The following is a 5740-nucleotide window of genomic DNA, read 5'->3' on the forward strand; positions in this document are numbered from 1 at the left end:
CAGTGTTTCACACGGACAAGATCGGGCATCAGTCACTCCGGCACGGAACAGTTACTCCGGAGGTGTGCAGAACAACCTCAGATCGTTTGCGAGCACCGCAGGCATCGTTGGTAATGTCAGTAAGTCCTACAAGGATCTGAGAGGCTCTTTGCAGAAACCCGATACCAACAGCTCCTTCGTTGGGTCTACAAACAACCGTGGAAGCTTGTCCCCTTCCAGACGGAGTTATGATGCTCCTGCTGTTAGGAAACCTGAAACGAAAAGCCTTTCATTTGAACGCAGTCATGACAGAAAGAGTCCCCCCCCTTCAGTGAGCCGATATGATTCAAGAAGCCAGTCCCCTTCCAGACGGAGTTATGATGCTCCTGCTGTTAGGAAAACCGAAACGAAAAGCCCTTCGTATGACCGCGGTCATGACAGAAAGAGTCCCCCCCCTTCAGTGAGCCGCTTTGATTCAAGAAGCCAGTCCCCTTCCAGACGGAGTTATGATGCTCCTGCTGTTAGGAAAACCGAAACGAAAAGCCCTTCGTATGACCGCGGTCATGGCAGACAGAGTCCCCCGCCCTCATTGGGCCGCTTTGATTCAAGAAGCCAGTCCCCTTCCAGACGGAGTTATGATGCTCCTGTTCTTAGGAAAACCGAGACGAAAAGCCCTTCATACAAGCGTGGTCTTGATAGACAGAGTCCCCCGCCCTCAGTGGGCCGCTTTGATTCAAGAAGCCAGTCCCCTTCCAGACGGAGTTATGATGCTCCTGCTGTTAGGAAAACCGACAAGATGGAAGGAGTAAAACAGTTTCCCTCCTCCTCCTCCTCCTCCTCAAAGGGCCGCTATGATTCAAGAAGCCAGTCCCCGATGGGGAGGCTGGAGACTAATGGCTCATCAAGTCAGATTCGAGAGGGACGGCGCAGTGCATCTCCGGTCAGGAAGGGCTATGGAGCGCCCAGCCAATCAGACAGAAGATCTATGTCTAATGGGCGGAGTCATGACAGAAACAGCCCCTCCCCATCCAGGAAAAGTTATGAAACGCTAAGCCAAACCACAGTGAGGAAACCAGAAGCAAAGAGCTCCCTTCATGGCTACAACCGGGACAGCCGACACTCTTCCCCAAGTAGAGCCCCACTCCAAAACCCAGGCTCATCATCGCTTCGTAAGTCCGAAACAAGCCATTCCTCGTCAAACCGTGGCCCCAAGAGCCGCAGTCCCTCCCCCTTGAGGTGGGCAAATGACACCCCTAGCCAATCTCTTCCCCGCAAGTCAGTGAGTGGACAGAGCCCCTCTGTGTCTTCACTGAGGCGCGACATTGCAGACCACATCCCTCTCAGGAACACAATGAGTGACAGAACTGGCTCCAGCTCTTATGTCAGCCAATCACAGCATGATTCAAACCCTCCATCAGACCGCTGGAGAGGCTCCTCCCACTCCCTCAACAGCCAATCCGTCTCACGTAACCCCTCCCCATCGCGACAAGGCAGTGAGAAGAAACAAACCAGCTCCTTTCCCAAATCTGTCCCTGTCGCCTGGGGAACGCCACAAGACGGAAGCAAGAGGAGCAGCTTGAGGCAGAGCCAAGAGGTGCAAAGCTCCACGCCCGACAACCGACGAGCGGCGAGCCGGCACAGAAGCCCCTCCCCTCCAGTCCAGAGGCACACGTCTTCCCAGAGCTCCATGGACTCTGAGTCAAGCCATCTTTCTGCCGGCTCTTCGGGTCTCAACCGAGAAGAATATGCCATGATGGCTGACCTTCCCAAGGTCAAAACGGTCCTCCATAGGGAGGGTTCGAGCCAACTGGGGAGGATGGAGAGCCATCAGAAACGAGAACTGTCCCGCTACAAACCGGCCAGGTGGACAGAACATTTTTACACCAAGAATACCGTGAATCATATTTCATATGGGTTTAGTCATATCTTCAGATGAGGGTCACACATGGTTAGCTGAATCTGTGTTTGTGTGTTTCCAGTCACTCCCAGAGCAAAGCTCCTCACTCGGAATGGGAAGAACTAGAGGATGAACGAGACAGTGGAACACTATCAAGGGCTCACTCGTCCAGCTCCCTACACACACAGGTAAACACACACACGTCCATATTGAATATCTTAGGCCAAGGGTAAGTGATGTAAACCTGTCTCTAAATGCCCGTTCACACCATGGATCAGAACTATAATAATAACAATAACCATAAACCTTTAATAATTGTTCTTTATCTAAGTCTGAACCACAACTATAATGATAATGTCACAGAGGAACAATTTTGTTGCTGATGAACGATAAAAACACTGAGAGCCAATTCAGAATCAATCCTGCTTTAAAGAGCTTATTTAACGCGTCAGGCAACTAAACTGCAGCACACAATTAAAATAAACAGAATACACGCTAATTGAGTTATTGTTATGGTTTTCATTATAATTATTACAGTTATCTTTAGTTATAGTTAGTGTTATAGTTATCGTTACAGTTATTGTTTGTGTTATAGTTATTACAGTTATCTTTAGTTATCTTTATAGTAGGGCTGTCAAAAGATTAATCGCGATTAATCGCATCCAAAATAAAAGTTTGTGTTTACATAATATATGTGTGTGTACTGTGTATAATTATTATTTATATATAAATACACACACATTCATGTATATATTTAAGAAATATTTGCATGGATATACTGTATATACATTTATATAATCTATAATATATATAAATATAAATGTTTTATATATAAAAATAATATTTTTCTTAAATATATACATGAATGTGTGTGTATTTATATATAAATAATAATTATACACAGTACACACACATATATTATGTAAACACAAACTTTTATTTTGGATGCGATTAATCGCGATTAATCTTTTGACAGCTCTACTTTATAGTTATCGTTAGTTATAGTTATCTTTATAGTTTGTGTTATAGTTATCGTTACAGTTATCGTTGGTTATCTTTATAGTTATCATTATAGTTAGTTTTATTGTTATCATTACAGTTATCGTTATAGTTATCCTTATAGTTTATGTTATAGTTATCGTTACAGTTATCGTTATATTTATTGTTATAGTTAGTTTTATTGTTATCATTACAGTTGTACCATAAAAGAGGGTCAACACAAAATGTTTGATCCAATAGGGGTTTTATTCTAACACAAAGTGAGGGAAAACGAATAATCAAATCAGGACAGAACAGGGACAGAAACTGAGCGCCACTAGTCCCGCCGCCTCCTCCTTATAGCCACGCTCATCCGGTCCACAGGTGTGAGGAATCTGCTCAGAACAACACACACATTTCCACCCACTAGAGGGCAGACACACCATTAGGACAGAAATAACCAGTTCTACGACCTGCACATGTTACAGTTACTGCTATAGGCATCATCACGGTTATCGTTCTTGGTGTTACAGACTTAAAAGTGATTTAGGTCAGAAATAAGTCATACGTATATGAGTGAAATATCATAACACTGATGACTGCACTCAAACCATACACCACCCAATGGTTAAAGGGTGGAGGTCTGAGTGTCTTATCCTGCAAGGCATCAATAACCACACACACACACACACACACACACTCTGTTCACAGAGAGCGAGCAGTCCGGCCCCGGAGCAGCCGCCGCCGCCCAGAGGACAGAAGCAGGTACAGTATGAGCTCCGGTCAGCCTGGGGAACCTCGGGTCATTCAGGCGTATCAGTGTGTGTGTGTGTGTGTGTGTGTGTGTGTGTGTGTGTGTGTGTGTGTTCTGCAGAAAGCACACAGACCCTCGGTGTACTTCTCCTGCAGTGTGGAACAGACTGATGAGGAATCAATGCAGCAACAGGCATGGCCCCACACACACACACACACACACACACACACACACACACACACACACACACATACACACACACACACACACACACACACACACACACACACACACACACACACACACACACACACACACACACACACACATACACACACGCACACACACACACACACACACACACACACACACACACACACACACACACACATACACACACACACACACACACACACACACACACACACACACACACACACACACACACACACACACACACACACACACACACACGTCTTTACTCAAACACTGATGTTCCACATGAGGAGATGTGAGATTCACTGTCATTGCATCTCTGGATTGAGCATCTACATCTACGGGTTTGGAACAACATGAGGGCGAGCAAAATACTACAGTATAGTAAAAGTAAATGACTCTAGTGTTTTTGAACATACTACAGTACATTAACAAAGTGTAGTAAATACTATGATATACTACCATTTCATCTAATCAGCTGAATTCATAAAACTTAATCATTTATTACATTATTTTACAATAAAAATAATTTAACAACTCTTTTAAAATGTAATCAAATGAAAATTAAACAATTATTCCTTTTATTAGAGGTTTACTGTTAAAATTAAAACAGAATACATTTGTCATAATTTTACTATTTTATTAAAATAATTTAAAAAATCTTTTGTATTTTTCCCCAAATTTTTGCTTTTCCTTTTAAATTTTTCTGGATTCCATTTTAATGTTTAATCATATTTTTTTAGTAATCAAAAAATCTTAATTATGCAAATTATACAACTGAAAAACAATTTATTAAAAATATAACCATAAAAAAAACGTTAAAGCTACACTATGTAACTTTTCCGTCCACTAGAGGTCGCCTGTTCAAAACAAAGGCGTAGTTTGATGACGGCACGTTTGAGCGCAGAATCTCGGGACATGTGGTCTTCACCTCACAGCCGGTGGAAAACAGTCAGGATAGGACTCGGGCAGAAATCATGTTCATGGATGCGATTATTAACATTACTGTAGTGAAGCAGAGCAGGACCGAGTGTTGTGGAGCTGAGCAAGGCCGCAGGAGCGATTGAAGAGCGGGACTGTTATTATGGCTTAATCACCGGCGGGACTTTTATTATGACACGGTTGCCGGCGCTACTTCCTCTTTTCCAGTCATGAGTCTGAGGTAACCCAACTCGGTTTATCGTATTAGATATATCTGAGTGTGTTGAAAAGGAAGTTATGACGTTTGCTCGGCGGCTGCTATGACACTTGTTCACACTGCAGTGAGAGTAAAGTGTTTCACTGAATAAAACCGGAGACCGAGGGTGACGCAGAAATGACGCAATCGACAGGCGACTCCCTCACACGCATAGCTCACACGTCCCGGCTCCTTGGTTAAAATAGCAATTTTCTCACGATTTACAAATAGTTTAAAACATTTGGGATATTCTAAGTACTCAACTGAACAAAATATATAACACTGGCCTAGTGGTTTCTGGATATTTTACTGCAAAAATCCTACATAGTTCACCTTTAAATATTTTCCTCAAGTTTTTGTTGTATTATTCCCAAATTTAATTTTTTTCTGAATTCCATTTTAATGGTTTTATTTACATTTTTAATAATCAAAAAGCATGTCTAATAATCAGCTGAATTCATGAACTTTAACAAACTTACCGGTAATAATTTATTAAACTGTTTTACAATAATGAAATGTTTTTTATACGTTTTCTGGATTTATGATATACAAATGTATTAAATATTTTAAAATGTAATCAAATGAAAATTAAGCATTTAAAATTAAAACAGAATACATTTTTCATAATTTTACTATTTTATTAAAATTATGACAATAAAAAAAAACGTTTATTTATTCATTTTCTCAAGTTTTGTTGTATTTTTCCCAAATTCGTTGTTTTCCATTTCATTTTTTTCTG

Source organism: Gobio gobio (genome assembly GCF_949357685.1).
Source record: "Gobio gobio genome assembly, chromosome: 1".
NCBI lineage: Eukaryota > Metazoa > Chordata > Actinopteri > Cypriniformes > Gobionidae > Gobio > Gobio gobio.